The sequence below is a fragment of the Macaca thibetana genome, chromosome 7 (assembly GCF_024542745.1).
Source record: "Macaca thibetana thibetana isolate TM-01 chromosome 7, ASM2454274v1, whole genome shotgun sequence".
Lineage (NCBI taxonomy): Eukaryota > Metazoa > Chordata > Mammalia > Primates > Cercopithecidae > Macaca > Macaca thibetana.
This window is the reverse complement of record NC_065584.1, coordinates 71,780,238-71,797,160: the sequence shown is the minus strand read 5'-3', so window position 1 is coordinate 71,797,160 and position 16,923 is coordinate 71,780,238.

Genomic DNA, 16,923 nt, shown 5'->3' with positions numbered 1-16,923 from the left:
CCCAGACCTTAAATCAGAACCTGCATTTTTTTTTAACAAGAGCTGGATGATTCACTGCACATTAAAATCTGATGAAACAACAGCATAGAAAAATCCTGGTTCTCTGAGTGATCACATGGAGCATGGCTTCCCCGATGACTGTTCCTCTCATTTTAGGAATGTTACAGCAAGAATAGCATAAACCTCTGTGGTAAGCCACTCTAATGTGGGGTCTCCTTGTTACAATGGCTTAGCCCTCATCCTAAGTAATGCTGTATCGTTATCCTGGTTTTAAGGATGAGAAAAGTGAGATTTAGAATGTGTACCTTTAGGGCTCTGACAGGAAGCAGGATTTAACTTGAGTGGTTTGAATAAAAAGATTAAGGATAGAGGGCTGGTGTTAAGGATGGAGTGCTGATGTAAGGTTTTTTCCCAGGAAGTTTGGCAGTAAAGGGAAGGAAACAAACTGGTGGCTGAAAGTCGCCTGGGGGTCAGGAACCTGAATATATTGGTGGGCAGTGAGAAAGGAGCCAGTAGAATGGAAAAGATTAAGGTTAAGGAAGTGTTTGATGGGATCCTGAAGTAGGGGAAGAACAAAAGCATGGTCTAGGCCAGGTGTGGTGGCTCACACCTGTAATCCCAGCACTTTGGGAGGCTGAGGTGAGTGAATCCCTTGAGGCCAGGAGTTCAAGACCAGCCTGGGCAACCTAGTGAAACCCCATCTCTACTAAAAATACAAAAATTACCAGTGTATGGTGGTGCACACCTGTAGTCTCAGGTACTCTGGAGGCTGAGGCAGGAGAATCGCTTGAAGCCGGAGGCAGAGGGCTGATCGTGCCACTGCACTCCAGCCTGGGTGACAGAGTGAGACTCCATCTCAAAAAAAAAAAAATAATAATAATAATAAGCATGGCATGAGGGGAGAGGACGTTTCCTCTGAGATAGGGGGAAGCGATAAAGATGTGTGTGGAGGTGGTCAGTGTATGATGTGTGTGTGTGCGCATGCCTGTGTGAGTGTGTATGCATGAGTGTGACTAGGCTTGAGGGAGCTCATATCTTCTTTGTGAAGTGGGAGATAAGATCTTGTTCTGAGAGAGAAGGGGCCATTTCCTGCACTAGTTTGAGGAGACGCTGTGTGAATCAGGAAGGGAAAATGGTGAGTAGATGTGGGACAGGGCTGTGTGTAGAGTGAACATCTCGACTGCTTTAAGTCTCTTTGCTTTGTTCCTGGGCACAAGGTGGTCAAATTGGAGAATCACTCTGGTCTGGTAGGAAGTTATAGTTTTTGGTGAGGAATATCCTATATTAGATACAGTTTGGTAAAGAATTTCCTCAGAGTAAAATCTGGACAATGGCATCATATCCTGAACCAGCACATAATATTTGAGGCAGTAAAATGGCATGATCATTTCTTTGTCCTTTGGTAGAAGCTGCACCCTGGACCCGGGACTGAAGCCCATGTGTTCCCCTGGTTGCTTCGAGAGAAGGAGACTGTGTACCATAGAGTGTCCGGCTTTTGCTTCACTAACTCAAGCCCCTGTTCAGAATTCACATGTGGGAAAATTATTTGGAAAGGGCCATAACCAGAGCTGACTGCCAACAGTTCTGTGTGTTGTATGCCAGACAGCCTGGAAAGGTGGGGACTTGGCCTGGGGGACTCAAGGTGCTTGTCACCTATTCAGCAGGCTCTGGCTGGCGATACCCAGGTCCCTGGGACATTGCCATCTGATAATCATCTCCACATTAGCCGGCTTTGTTGGCCAAACCATCAGGCCAGCTGGTGGCTTCTTTTGGCAGCTGTTTCAAGAAAAGGATTTCTTTTACAGAGACAATGGATTTTTTCATCCATGTTGGGATGGATTTGGGGGTTTCTCCAACAGTGCTGAATTGTTTGTCCGACTTAAAAAAAATAAGCGAACAGGGACACATAATTTTTGACCTCTCTGTAACTTCTGACTCTAAGTCTACAGAGTTAAAGTGCTCCACTTTGTACCCGCTGTATGTAACCATTTCTGAAAAATATTTTCATGTTGGAATATCATGTTGTATATAGGCAGGGGATGATTTTAGAAGCATTATTAAATGTCACAAGTTTCATAGAAAGATTTATATTCACATAATATGGCATAATGCATGAATTACTAGATATTTAATTATATAATATTTTTTATATAAATTCATTCAATACCTTTATATAAAATTTTTAACCTTTTTTTCTTAATTTCAGGAATAACATAACCAGGACTTCTTGGGAGAATAACCTTGTTCTGAACACTGTTTCTTTTTAACAGAAAAAACAAACTTGATTATCTAATCATTTATTAAATAGAAAGAAAAAAATTAAAATTTAGTTAATGGAACAATCATCTGCTTTAGGTTTGTCATATATTTCTGGCTAAGGTAGTATATTGATTTTGCTTTGGGGAAAAAACTGTTTATTAAATCTATTTTCTAGTTATAGGCAAACATAAAAAATAAGCATGCATGAAAAAAGTCCTCATAGATGTTGTTAAATGGAAAAAGCAAGTTATAAAATAATACATATAGTATGATTCCCAAACTTATAAAACAAATAAGTAATGTGTCTACATACAGATACACAGAGATGCATTTGCATGTATCTAGGTGTGGAAAAAGTAATTGGAAGTAATGCTGAGATTTTAATTTCATTTGTTATTGACTTTCTTGCATTTACTGTTTTCCCGGATGCAGGTACTTCTCATGTGTGGGCAGATGGGAGTAGGTTCTTCAAAATAAAGAGCATGATGCTTCTCAGATGAGGGTGGTAACTGAGGCCTCTTGATGAACTTAAAGTGCTGGATGTCATGTTATTTTCCAGGGGAAGATAATGATCCAAAATTAGAGGTCTAAAATAATTGAACCCTCTTGTTTTCCTCAAAATAAAAAAATGTGTATGCAATGTATTCATTTATTTCTAGTTGTCACACTGTCGGCACTGTATATTTGAGGATTGGATAAAATTTACATAATCAGAAAAGAATTATTAAAAATAAAGGAAATTTCCAAGTGATGACTACAAACAATTTGTTAACCTGTGGAAAATGTACCTGATTTTAAGTCAAACAAATCACATTCACTGCATTAACAGGTACTCTCATGAGATGATGGTTAAGGAAATAAAAATGGAGAGAGGCCAAGGACGAAATTGAACATGTGGCACACATTGCCACTGTGTGTCTCTGGCTGGTCTTACACCCATGGCAAATGTGCATGTCTTGGGGTGTGGCAAATTGTTACACAGAAGATACTTAGTGCTGAACAGATTCTGCTTTATATGGCAAGGACATTTTATTACAATCCTGGAGCCAATATAGTCTGATTTTTTGAAGACTTAAAAACACACCCACAATTTAAAACAGGCCCGAGGGATGCTCGTGGTGAGACATCAAGCCCAAGGCAATTTGTTGGCAGAATTAAATTCTGGCTAATTTCCTTAGTGCCAGAGTGTCCAGTGCTCTCATTAACTGCACTAGTTACCAATGGAAAATTTGTCTTTCAGTGCAGGGCACTTTGCTGAAGTGGAGCCAGCCTCCTGAGAAGTGCCTGGAAGATTGGCTTGGAGTATTCTGAAGTGGTTTGGGGCTGCCCAGAGACTCATGGGCATGGTACAGTGACTCCTGCCAGGGACTCCTTTGGCCTCAGAGGTAGGTTCTGAAATGAGGACTTGTGCTCATGCCAGGCCCTGTTGGCTAAGACAGCTTCTGTGTGTTATTGTGTGGGAAAAGGAGGTTCAGTTCCGTGGCCCACCTCCCAATCACTGGGAGAGGAATGTGAAAGGCAGAGCAGGGGACCTGGAGGAGGAATGCGCAGTGATGGAAGTGCAAAGGCAGGAGATGGGTCTGGAAAAGACTCCAGTCATCGTCACTTCCAGGGTAGAAGAAGCCATAGTCAAGGGTAATTGCAAATCAGGGAGCATGCAATTTATTGAGTTCAGGTATCTTGGGAAAGTGTAAAGAAGTGAGAGGATTGGGACATGAGGTAAAGATGCCAAGGTCTGCTGCAGTGAGGTGCAGGAAGGGTAAGCTGGGGTGTAATGGGTGGGAGGTAAAATCAAAATGCCTTTGGATTTACAGGTTGAGTGGTATGCAATGCAGAATTTTAGAATGTTCTCTGTGATGACTTCTGCATTTTTACTCAACAAACTCCCATTATCCTATTGTGTTTTCTGTTTGCTAATGTAATCAACAAAAGGAATGCCTTTATTAAGTGACACTCAAGTAAAGGAATGACCATATTTATCTTCAGCTTCTTTCTTTCTTTCTTTCTTTCTTTCTTTCTTTCTTTCTTTCTTTCTTTCTTTCTTTCTTTCTTTCTCTCTCTTTCTTTCTTTTTATTTCTTCTTTTTTTTTTTTTTTTTTGATGGTGTCTTGCTCAGGCTGAAGTACAGTGGCACAATCTCGGCTCACTGCAACCTCCGCCTCCCAGGTTCAACCAATTCTCATGCCTCAGGCTCCCAAGTAGCTGGGCATGCACTACCATGCCTGAGTAATTTTTGTATTTTTAGTAGAGACGGGGTTTTGTCATGTTGGCCAGGCTGGTCTTGAACTCCTGACCTCTGGTGATTCACCTGCCTCAGCCTCCCAAAGTGCTGGGATTATCGGTGAGAGCCACTGCACCTGGCTTTAACTTCAGTCTCTAAATTGACTAACAGCTTAATGCAATGAGATGGGGTGGAGATTGGGGGCTATGGGCAACTGGACTCTGGCCATATTGGAGAACATGGCTGTCAAAGAGATATGCATATCTCACCCTTCCTGTATGCTATGGTCTGAATTATGTGTTCCTCCCAAATTCACATGTTGAAACCTAATTACCAAGGTGATAGTATAAAAGATGGGGCCTTTAGGAGGTGATTAATCATGAGAGGTATGCCCTCATGAATGGGATTAGTACCCTTTTAAAGGGCTTGAGGGAGGGAATTTGGCCTCTTTTTTGCCCTCTTGCCCTTCTGCCTACTGCCTTTGAAGACACAGCGATAGGCACCATCTTGGAAGCAGAGAGCAGCCCTTACCGGACACTGAATCTGCTGGTGCCTCGATGTTGGACTTGCCAGCCTCCAGAACTGTAAGGAATAAATTTATGCTGTTTATAAATTACCCAGTCTCAGATATTTTGTTATAGCAGCACAATTGAACTAAGATACTATGGTAAAACACATGGCAGAAATACTTTGGATTTATCCTGTAGGAGTTCACCTTGGGACTATGTTTATTTTCCTTTCAAGAAGTGTTTTTCCTGGCTGGGCGTGGTGGCTCATGCTTGTAATCCCAGCACTTTGGGAGGCCGAGGCGGGCAGATCACCTGAGGTCAGGAGTTTGAGACCAGCCTGGCCAACGTGATGAAACCCCATCTCTACTGAAAATACAAAAATTAACGGGGCCTGGTGGTGTGCACCTGTAATGCCAGCTACACAGGAGTCTGAGGCAGGAGAAGCGCTTGAACCCAGGAGGCAGAGGTTTCAGTGAGCTGAGATCATCCCACTGCACTCCAGCCTGGGTGATAAAGTAAGACTCAGTCTCAAAAAAAAAAAAAAAAAGAAAAAAAGAAAAAAGTAAGTGTTTTTCCTTTTGAGAAAGGAGAGACTAAATTTATGTATTACTTCAGGCATTGGGATGATGCCATCCTGGGATGCGGGAAACTCTCAGATGAAAGAAAAAAATGGGTCAGGTGTGGTTTCTCACTCCAGTAATCCCAGCACTTCGGGAGGCTGAGGTGGCCAGATCACTTGAGGTCAGGAGTTTGAGATCAGCCTGGCCAACATGGTGAAACCCCATCTCTACAAAAAATACAAAAATTAGTTGGGTGTGGTGGCGTTTGCCTGTAGTCCCAGCTACTCAGGAGGGTGAGTCAGGAGAATCGCTCGAACCTGGGAGGCAGAGGTTGCTGTGAGCTGAGATTGCACCAGCCTGGGTGACAGAGTGAGACTCTGTCTCCAAAAAGAAGAAAATAAATAAAATAAAAAATAAAAAAATACAGGATGGTTTGAGACATGGGATATCATTGGAGCTAACAAGAGAGAGGGTATGATTAGAATACCTAGAGTACAACCGGAGAGTCACAAGAAGAATAAACAGAAAGAAAAAGTTGGAAAAGTTAAAGATTCTGCTAGGAATTGTGGTGTAGCTGTGAGAAACTGAACAAGTTAGAGTAGACTTATCAGTAGATGTCTGGAGGAGCCAAGTAGAATGATTTCTTTTATATGCCTAAGAAAATGACTGCAGAAAATAAATACAGGAAATAGGAGTTAGGATAGAATAGGGAGGCGTCCTTCAAAGGATCCCCCAAGTCCACAAGTTACCAGAGGGAGCTATTTCATCTATTCTGATAGACTTGGTGTTTTAGGATGAGAAATTTCCTTGTGAATACAGCATATAGTGAGCTATGAACAGCCAGAGGGTAAAATTTTAATGTTTATATACTATTTACTTATTTACTCATGCTCTGTGGTTAAAGAGGCTCACATTCTCACTTTTTGCTGTATGTTGCTTCTGTCTCTGTAATTCTTAGTGTGTTAAAATGCGACCTTTTCTCAAGATATCAGTGTCCTTGCCCCTCTAATAAGCTTCCCTAGCTCATAGGAAAGAAAGGGCAATCTTATGGCTACAGTTTTGTCTGGTGCCATTGGAGAGCATAAATGACAGTTTGGGCAAAGTATTATGAGAAGTCTTTCAGTAACGTCTAGTTTGCAGACTTAAATATAACAGAGAATTTTCTTTTTTAAAAAAGATTCCCCCAGCTCCATTAAGGTATAAATGACATAAAATGATATACATTTATTGTATACAGTGTGATGTTTTCATATATGTATATGTTGTGAAATGATTAAATCAGGTTAATTAACACATACTTAACATTTTTTTGTGGTAAGAGCATTTAAAATCTTAATTTTAAACATTCTTAATTTTAAAATATATATTATTATTAACTGCAGTCACCATACTGTACAAGAGATCTCCAAACCGTATTCATCAGATTTAACTAAAACTTTGTACCCTTTAACCAACATCTCTCCCCCACCCCCACCATCCCAGCCCCTTGCAACCACCATTCTACTCTGTGTTCCTATGACATTGACATTTTTAGATTCCACATGTAAGTGACATCATGCAGTATTTGTCTTGCTATGTCTAGCTCATTTCACTTACCATGTGCTCCAGATTCATTATGATGTTGCAAATGGCAAGATTTTTTTTTTTCCTTATCAGGCTGAATAGTATTCCTATATATGTAAATGCCACATTTTCTTTATCCATTCATCCTTTGGTGGACTAGATTGATTGATTCCATATCCTGGCTATTGTGAATAATGCTGCAGTGAACCTGGGAGTGCAGATATCTCTTTGACATAACTAATTTCATTTCCTTTGGATAAATACCCAGAAGTGGGATTGCTGGATCATATGGTGGTTCTATTTTTAACTTTTTGAGGACCCTCCAAACTGTTTTCTATGGTGGCTGTACTGATTTTCATTCCCTCCAACAGTGAACAAGGGCCCCCTTTTCTCCATATCCTTGCCAACAACTGTTATTTTTCATCTTTTGAATAATAGCTGTTCTAACAGGTGTGAGGTGAATATCTCATTGTGGTTTAGATTTGCATTTCCCCGATGATTAGTGATGTTGAGCATTTTTTCATAGACCTGTTGGTCATTTGTATGTCTTCTTTTGAGAAGTGTCTAATCAGATCCTTTGCCCATTTTTTGATCAAGTTGTTTTTTTCCTTGCTACTGAGTTATTTGGATTCATTATGTATAGTTACTTTGGATATTAACCCCTTATCAGATGTATGGTTGGCAAATTTGCAACATGTAACGAGCCATACAGAGCAAGGTGGCATTATTGAGTAGTTCTAGGCAAGAATCTTCTGACTCCTTAGCCTGTGTCAGAGCGTGGTTCTAGGACCATCTGCATGAGAATAACCTGTTAGAAGACATATTACATGTGAAGCCTTCTTAAAAATGCAGATCCCTGGGCTCTACCCCAGGCCTGCTGAGCAAAAATTCTTGGAAGTCTCAGTAATCTGAGTTTGCGAACTTTCCAGATGATAATAATCCACAATAAAATGTGCAGATCCCCACCTTAAGGGAAGGAAGAGGATACAGAACACCTTGCCCCCACTTGTTATTGCAGCTGGGTCTGCTCTGAATTCTCTCGGTTTTGGAGACCACATTTTATTTTTTATTTTATTTTATTTTATTTTTTTGAGAAGGAGTCTCACTTTGTCTCCCAGGCTGGAGTGCGGTGGCGCCATCTCAGCTCACTGCAAGCTCCGCCTCCTGGGTTCACGCCATTCTCCTGCCTCAGCCTCCCCAGTAGCTGGGACTACAGGCGCCAGCCACCTCGCCCGGCTAGTTTTTTGTATTTTTAGTAGAGACGGGGTTTCACCGTGTTAGCCAGGATGGTCTTGATCTCCTGACCTCGTGATCCGCCCGCCTCGGCCTCCCAAAGTGCTGGGATTACAGGCGTGAGCCACCGCGCCTGGCCTGGAGACCACATTTTAAATTCTTGCTGCCAAAGCATGATCTTGCTACCAAAGCAACATTACCTAGGCACCTGTTAGAAATGTAGCATCTCAGGCCCCATCCCAGACATACTGAATCAGAATCTGCATTTTAACAGATGATGTGCATGCACAATTAAAGTCTGATAAGCACTGCCCCACATTATGCTAATGTCAAACAGCAGGGGAAGGATTGAGCTGGCAGGTGTAAGGGCTGAGCCCAATAGGTAACTCTCTTTTCCCTCATCTCCCAACCAACTGAGAGACAGACCCAGGAATCAGATAGATGGATGATACCAGCTTTTTTTTTTTTTTTTTTTTTTTTTTTTAACTGAGAAAGGCTGTATTGGAGGACATGACTTGAGTCAAGTACAGTTATTAACTCTTCCCGGAATTGAATGTAACCTACCAAATGTCTGGCCTCTTTAGCAGCTCTGCCCCACTAAGCTCTCTACACGGCCGAGACACCAGACCAGAATGCGCCCTTTCGACAGGCAGAGAGAGCCAAAGGGGAAAAGAGCTGAGTCAAGGCCGCCAAGTTCCTGCTTCCAACCCTACCAGCTGGTCACTCACGCCTAGCAATGAGGAAGCCAGGAGTCCTATCTAGGTAAGTCGTTCTGCCTGGAAACTTGAGGCCTGAGGAATGAGTGCTCTTTCCTAACATCAGATGTAAAAACTCTGAGAGCTTTTGTCCCTTTGGAGACCACGAGTTGCATTGGGCAGCCAGCTCAGCTGGCTTCAGAGTCACTGTGACATAGGGTCTCTGATGATGTCTTATGGAGTCTGGGTGAGTAGCCCCTCCGTCCTACCCAGCGACCTCTTTCCATCACATGTGGGTTCCACAGCTAGCAGGGCTGGAGGACCCCATGGAAACCCCGGTGGTGGCTGCATCTGCAGATGAACTTCTGAAGGCAGGAGCCAATTGGCGAGGTGTACGTTTTTGAGGATAGAGAGCTGCATTTCACCCCTTGCTAAGATCTTGTTACTTTAGAATCTTCCTTCAGTCCATGAAGAAGCCGCTTTCCTTCCAGGCGCAGGGTTCTCACCTCCATTACAAGAAAATGACTGAATTCAGACTGATTGCCTTAATGCCCGATGGTGTGTTGTTAGTGATATGTAAAACCAGGCATTGAACCCCAGTGTGTCTAGCATTGTCTAATCATTTAATTGGCCATAATGATTTTATTATCTGGGTTGTAAAATTGGACAATTGGCAATTTTTTCCAAGTGCTTCCAGGTTGATTATATACGTAAAGGGGAGGAGGTATATAATATCTATACACCCAGTAACTGCTTTTTCAAATTACATTCATTCCTCTTTATTTTATTTGAAAGTGTATGGAGTTCAACATAGTTCAAGGAAAGCATTGTGGTAAACAGGCAGCTTAAATGTGAGCAGTGTAAAGAGCAGCAGCTTGCAGAAATATTGCTATAGATACTAAGACCGCATCCTGCCTCGATACGGACCACACATAATTGAATCATGTTCAATAGAAGGCCATTACAAAACCGAACTTATTTGCAATGCTAATATGGGGAAGACAGCTGTCACAGGGAATTAAATATGATCATTCAGAGCTTGAATAAATGAGGTGTCCATTATCTTCTGGCTGTGTTGCAGGCTGCCTGAAGAACACAAATAAATGATACTGTTGCAGTAACCAGCCCATGGTTTTGTCTTTTAGTCACAGAAATATGAGAGGGAGGTGGGGGCGGGAGACAGGGGTATAGAAAAAAGGCTTGGCAGATAAATATAGGCAAGAGTTTTGTGCCCCTCCCCCCAAGAAACCATGAATGCACAGACATAATCAAACTCTATTTTTGATGCCTGAAATAGATTTTAATTCTATTAAAGATTTTTGTCAAGATTCATCCTTTCTAAGACTCAAATCACAGCCAACTCACAAAGGAGGCTGAATGTTGAAAGGGTAGAGTGGGGAGTAAACAAAGCTAATCCTTTTGTCCCTTCCCCAAGGCCTTCCTTCCCATCCAAATGGATAATAAATATAACAGAACTTCTTCATGGATAATCAATCTGCCAATGAGCATAAAAGGTACTTGGATCAATGCTGGTTTGAAAAATGCCATTAATTATCCAATTAACAGAAAGGGAGGCTTCCTTTGATTGGATCTAAGCAAACTATCTACAAATCAGTTTTCTCATGTTAATAACAGATACTAAGCTGTCATCTTTTGATGAACATGTAAGAAAGTTCGGGACAATCTTAAAAAAAAAAAGCACTTAAAGATATAAGACCATCCTTGTTTCCTGAGGAATATCTGATACACGTAATGCTAGAGCATGGTTTATTACTCTGATATTACATGACACTGTGATTGAGAGACAAAACCCAACCTTCTATGAGCAGTGGTCTTTCTTTATGAAAGACAGCTTCTGGTGCAAAATGACCCCTTGGAGATAAACAAGGTCTGTGGAAGGCTTGGGTTCTTGTCTTTTTGATTTTATTCTTCTCTATAAATATCAGGAAACTTAGCAGTCATCTAAAATGCAAAAAGAAAAAAGAAGTGATACTGAAAGAAAGAAAGAGATTATGTGTGTTTGTATCTATTTTTGTATATCCTAAGGAACTTAGCATTGGATATTTTCGGTATTATAGTATATAAATTACATTTATGCAGCATATAAATTCAATTCAAGAAGGTGTTATATTTTTAACTTCTAAGGGCTCTGGATTTCTTAGTGCTGCTTGTCTGTAAATTCTCTCTAAGAAGGTGGTTTCAGGCGTTTGTGTATTATTTTAGAAATGAAATGTGAAAACTGGAATTCCAAGAATATGTAGTGTGACAGAGCTGTATATAAAGATTATTCCTCCACACTCAAAATATAACATTTCTTCTATCAGGGCTCATATTTTTTTAGGTGGTTAAAAATCTCTTCCTTTGAGGGAAGATTATTGGTAGGATAGTCATTGTGATGGGAAGAGAAAAAATAAATCGGATTTTGAAAAATTCTCTGGAACCGTGGCTTGGAAGGAACTTTAAGGAGTGATGGCACTAATGCCTGGGCTGGAAGAGCTGCTACCTCAAACAGAAGTCATCCTGGATTCAGGATTTCTAATTTACTAGAAGCTTGAATAATTTAGTAGAGGATTAAGTATATGTCTTGGCTGCAGCCTTAATGATTTTTTCTGAAATAGAAATTTCTGTCTGATTGTAAATATATATGTTTATAATAAAAACTTCAAACAGGACAGAAATGTATGAAATAGCAAGTAAAACTTTCACATAATTTCAGCCTTCCAGAGATAATCACTATTAACAGTCTCATTTCTACATTTTTCCCTGTGCATATACAAATCTCTTTTTTCTCAAAAATATATGTATGGTATGAGTCCACAGGTTTTATTTGCTTAGTTACATGTCAATAGACATCTTTTCACATCTGTACAGATAGATCTGCTTTTTTTATATCGCAGGCCTAGATGTACTTAATTTTTAAAAATGAAATATTCTGTTGTGTATAATAATACTTATTATAATTTAACCCAAGGGTTGGCAAACTATAGCTTGCAGGTCAAATCCTCACTTGTTCATGTAGGTAAAGTTTTACTGGAACACAACCACACTCATTTGTTTATTGTCTGTGGCTGCCTCAGCACTACAGCGGGCAGCTGAGAAGCTGCAATGATGTATAGCCTTCAAAGCTGAAAGCTGTACAGCTATGTTACTATATTGCGCATTTACAGAAAAAGTTTATCAGCTTCTGATTTAACCAATCATATGTGTTGAGTGTGTAAATTGATTCTAATTTTGTACCATAAAAATAATATGGCAATAAATATATTTGTACATATAAATACTGAAAACCATGTTTGTGTATTTATTCACTATTTCCTTAGGATGGTTTCTGAGAGAACTGCTGAGTCTTGCCTTAACTTCTGTGGCCCATTAGTCTTCTTCCACTTGATAAATTCCTTTGCTAAATGATGTTTCATAACAACCAATTTTTCGTGACATAGATTTTAGAAACAGGAAGACCTGAACTTTCTGCTTCTATAATTATTAGCTGTGTGATTGCACAGGTTTTTGGCTGCAAACAACAGAAATCAATTGTAGTTAATTAAAGCCAGGAGATTTATTGGATGTTGTGCAGTCAAGGGTTAACCCAGCAGGTGCAGATTGCTCAAGCCCTGAACATTCCAAAGAAAGGCCTGTCTTTAGGAGGATTGGCGCTTGACAGGTTCCTGGGAGACAGCCTCTGAGCCCTCGGAACATCCTGCTTGAGACGAGTGTTTTTGTACTCCTGAGGCCTTGTGTCATGTTGTATCAGTGTGATCTCTGGGGGCTGGACACTGAGTAGCAAAGTACAGGGTGCTGCCTAGCTATCTGACCAGCTGGCAATAGACACATCCTAGACACCAAGAATTGGGTGAGCTTCCATGGTTGGCAATGCTTCCCTTGTGTTGCTGCACATCACTGATGGGAGAATTAAGTGCTGTCCATGCAACTCTGCTCAGAGAGGACAACTAGAGACTTGTTCCTGGTTCCTCTTGGACTCCACCCTAGGAGTCTTTTTCCTTTGCTGATTTTATTTTACTTTTAATTAATTTATTTTTAAAGAAATGGTGTCTCACTCCGTTGCCCAGGGTGGAGTGCAGTGGCACAATCACAGCCCACTGCAGCCTTGAACTCCTGGGCTCAGGCTATCCTCCTGCCACAGCCTCCCAAGTAACTGGGACTACAGGTGCTACCATGCCTGATTAAAAACCTTTTTTTTTTTTGGTAGAGACAAAATCTTGTTTTGTTGCCCAGACTGGTCTTGAACTCCTGGCTTCAAGCATTTCTCCCGTCTCAGCCTCCCAAAGTGCTGGAATTACAGGTGTGAGCCACCACAGCTGGCTTCTTTGCTAATTCTGATCTTTATCCTTTTGCTGTAATAAACCATAATCATGAGTATACATAACAGTTCTTCAGAGTTCTGTCAGTTCTTCTAGTAAATCATGGAACCTGAGGGTGGGCTTGGGACACCTGACATCTGCATATGTATGTGTATGCATTGTAGTGAGTAGCTCATACATGTAATAAGAAGGCTAGAGAGTGAGGCTTGGAATCAAGACAGAACCTATACACAAGCCTGGTCCATTATATTTCTTGTCAGGTCAAGACCATTGAATGATCAGGCACTAACTTTTCTGTATGGGACTCAAGAATCAAAGTTCTGGAGAGTGCTAACTTAGGGCATGTGCTGCCCTCCCTCTCTTGCTGCACAGGTGACGGGAGGGAACCTCTGAGGGAGAGAGCATGTGAGGCTGTAGGCCCCTTGCTGTGGTGGGCAAACAGTACACACACCTCAGTCAGCAAATACTTATAATCTATTATATACCTGTGTTATGAGCACTGAGGATATAGCTGAGAACAGGAAAACATCCTGCCCTTAGGGTGCTTATGTTCTGCTAAAGGTAATTCTTCAAAAGGGAATTGATGTGCTATTAGGGAGGAGTTGTGGATGCTGGATAGTCAAAAGATAAAAACCATCTACTTCAGTAGACAATTACTCAACCTTTGTAAGTCTCAGTTTCCTTGTCTGCAAAATGAGGATCAATGATGATGTAATTAGACTATTGTATGGGTTATCTTGAGATAATCTTTATGTTTGGCTTGATTCAAGAAACGATGTTTATTGTTTGAGGATAAGAGAGTTCTAAATTTTGAAATCAAACTTACAGGGTTCAAACTCCAGTTACTTTTTAACTCTTGATCTTACAGAAGTTATTTAATGTCTGAGTTGGAGTGTCTTCATATGTGTGCAATCTATGCAGTCACACAGGTCTCTGAGCTTAGTTTAATACTCTGTTGCTGTCGCTTTGACACTCTTGGTAATTTTTGAACAAGAGGCCCTGCATTTTCATTTTGTACTGGGCCCTGTAAATTATGTAGCTGTGGTCCCATCTCTGAGCTTTAGTGTCCTCATGTAAATGGAGATGGTAATACATACCGCATTATTTTTCAATGGTCTGATTTTAAACTCTTGGTTAAAAAGTTTTACATGAAAAATTCTATCCTTTTCCATTTGTCTCCCTTTCAGACATAATAGTATCACATGGTGCTCATGTGGGTCCATTTCATTTATTTTACGGAAAGAAAGCAAACCTTTTTTTTTTTTTTTTTTTTTTTTTTTGAGACGGAGTCTCGCTCTGTCACCCAGGCTGGACTGCAGTGGCCGGATCTCAGCTCACTGCAAGCTCCGCCTCCCGGGTTTACGCCATTCTCCTGCCTCAGCCTCCTGAGTAGCTGGGACTACAGGCGCCTGCCACCTCGCCCGGCTAGTTTTTTGTATTTTTTAGTAGAGATGGGGTTTCACCGTGTTAGCCAGGATGGTCTCGATTTCCTGAACTCGTGATCCGCCCGTCTCGGCCTCCCAAAGTGCTGGGATTACAGGCTTGAGCCACCGCGCCTGGCCGCAAACTTCATTTCTTATAGGAAGATGAAATATTAATAAGCCCAAGGCATAGACAAGTTTTGTGCTCTGCAATGAAGAATCATACCCTGAGTGTTTCAACATCTTTCACAGACCACTCAGTGTTTTTATATGAGGAAATTGTTGCATTTAAAGCTGAAGATATAACAAAATGTAGAGCAATTCATAAATTTGTATAACAGGAATATAGCTGGCCCTTGAAGGTTGGTGCTTTGATGTAGAGCGTGGTATAAAAGCAAACTTCAGTATTGTTAAATGCCCTCTTATAACTAATTCTTGCAATTTAGGTCCTTGCAGTCTAGGGCAGAAATAAATAAAGAACCATGTCCCCCTATACTGGAGAAAGTAAATTTGAATGAAAGGTTAAAGTAAAAGGAATAAACCATTTCAGAGTGCTTCAAGCATGACGGCATGGTTGTCTTTTTAAATATAGTACTTGTATTTAATTTGCACCCATCAGCAGGTAGAAAGAGAAATGTAAAAAAGAGAAAATAACTTTACAGATCGACAGAGGTCTATTGAGGTAATAAGAGGTATAAGGTAAGCATATGTTCAAATCCTGGCAATTAAAAAAATTCATATTTGGATTTCTATCTTCAACAATAGTAAATTATGTGTTGGTGTGAAATCTAGTACTATTTGGAGCCCTGACCAAATTTCTTCGAAACCTTTGAGGCCTCCAAACATGCCAGGAAGATGCATGCATGTATGTGCATGTGGGTACGCCTGTGTTTGTGTATAGTGTGAAGGTGGGAAGTGTTTGGGACTGCCTCATGGTGAGGTGGAAGTACACTTTAGGTTTGATTCTCTTGGTGGCTCTGTGAAGGGTTATATGTAAACAAACTAGGATTTTACAATTTGGCAACCAGGGGCTGTTGAAAAATTCAGAGAGAAGCTGTGTTGAAAACAGAAAAATCTTTAACTGATTTTTTAAAATACCCGTGGAAAAATAGTTTGCAAAAAGGAAATATACCTGAATTGAGTTAAAAAATGAAATTATTGAAATTCATTGAATTAAAAAGTATTCCTACAGAAGGAGCAAAAATTGGATTAAAAACAACAAAAGTATTCCTCCTGTGATGGTTATGCTAATTACCCTGATTCACTCATTATACATTGTATATGTGTATCTATCACAATATCATTCTGTACCCTATAAACATGAACAATTATGTGCCAAAAATAATTTAAACAATAGGATATACTAAAAAAAGAAGGAAAAAAGTATTCCTCTTAACTTCGTGACTCCATGATTAGCAGTGAAGAAAGGCAAGGAAGAACACGTACAGCCCTACAAGCAGGCTCTGCAGTGTGGGGAGCGAGGGCGGTGTCGGCTGTGAAAATGATGGACCCCTTCCAGGAAGAGCTTTTAATTTTGCAATTAATAGAATGTCTGTTTTATTTTGCACCAAATTTAAGCTTACAATGCTACCCCCACTTGAACTTTAACCAATAAGAGGAAAATGGGCATTGGCATGGGGTCCAGGGGATGGGAGAGTGAGAAGAGCACGTGGTTTTAAAATTCATCGTTCATTAGTTCATGTTTGTAAGCTGAAAGCTTCTCTTCCAACCTCAAAGGTCAACAGTGTAATAATGCTCTTTATTACCATAATTATGATAAATAGTTACCTTTTGCCACTTTGACTGTGCCACTTTGAAAAATTACTTTGGAAAATAGTTTTTCTTCAGTCCTCCCCTCTCCCCGACCCTCAGAGAGTGGCAAAAGGGAATTACTGGTGTTGAATCATGCAGGGACTCAGAGGATACAGAAGTGGGTGGGCGCAGGCCGCACAGAGTGCGCATGTCTGGGAGAGGGGTTAGTGAAGAACAAGACAGTATCAATGGTTTCACTTTCTGCAGTGGGAAAGTGATTGGATTTCAATTTGGAGACTTTAGGGTTGAGTCTGGAGTTCAGTAAAGCTGCTTGTAGAATGCGAGTGACAAATCCTTTTTGTGTGTTCATGTAAGGTATATATGTGTTGGG